Raw genomic sequence first — 954 nt, forward strand, 5'->3', positions numbered from 1 at the left:
TTATCATGTTGGCACATTTCCTTCCCGTCACTTTGCTCTTTTAAAATAGACACATGATACTTGTTCTGTGTACAAATGTGTGTCCTGTTTTTTCTTAATATTGCATCAGAAACATTTTCCTATGGCATGAAACGTTTTAATAAAAATCATCTTTAACGGCTGTGTAGTATTTCATCGCCTAAGTGGGCTCCACATTAGCATTCTGCTTCTTTGTGTCTTTATCTTTGTGTATGGATTTTTCAACGACCTCAGAGTAAACACCTGTACACGTCAGAATATTTTCCTCGCCGAGACCCTCTGGCCGGGCATTACGAAGTCTGAGGCTGAATGCTCCACGCAATGCTGCGGTCGACGTGGCTGGCGATGCACCCAGCTTGTTTGATTTTTCCTTCTGGGCACAGAAATAGCGGGCATTTCTCAGCCTCCCTTGCAGCCAGGTGTGCACCTGAGAAGGGCTTCTTCCCAAGGGAGTGCGGGCAGAGGTGGTAAGTGCTGAGCTCCTACTCGCCTTCCACCCTCTCAGCCTCTCTCCCGCCTGCGGGCTGGGTACCGGTGCAGGGGAGCTGGGGCGGGTTTCGTTGGGGCTGCAGGGCACCTGCCGGGCTGTTTCTGAAGGAGGCTGGAGGAGGAGCCCCTCATCTCCATGACCTAACCGGTCCTAGGTAAGAGAGAAATAAAATTGCATTAGGTTAAGCTGCTGAGATTTGGGGGTTTATTCATGTTAGTGGCAGCACAATCCTAACTAATAGGAATAGAAGCATTGGGAGTAAGGTACAATCTATCTACACTAATAAAAGAGAAACATGGTAATTGGCGTACGACCGCTACCCTTCCCATTGGCTAATCAGGGAGATATGCAAATTAACTGACAGCCAAGATGGCGGCCGGCAGCCAGGCAGCTTAAAGCGAACATGAGGCTTGCTTCCTTCATTGAAGGAGGAAGCCAACGTTCCC

The sequence above is a fragment of the Myotis brandtii genome, unplaced genomic scaffold (genome assembly GCF_000412655.1).
Source record: "Myotis brandtii unplaced genomic scaffold, ASM41265v1 scaffold381, whole genome shotgun sequence".
NCBI classification, from domain to species: Eukaryota; Metazoa; Chordata; class Mammalia; order Chiroptera; family Vespertilionidae; genus Myotis; species Myotis brandtii.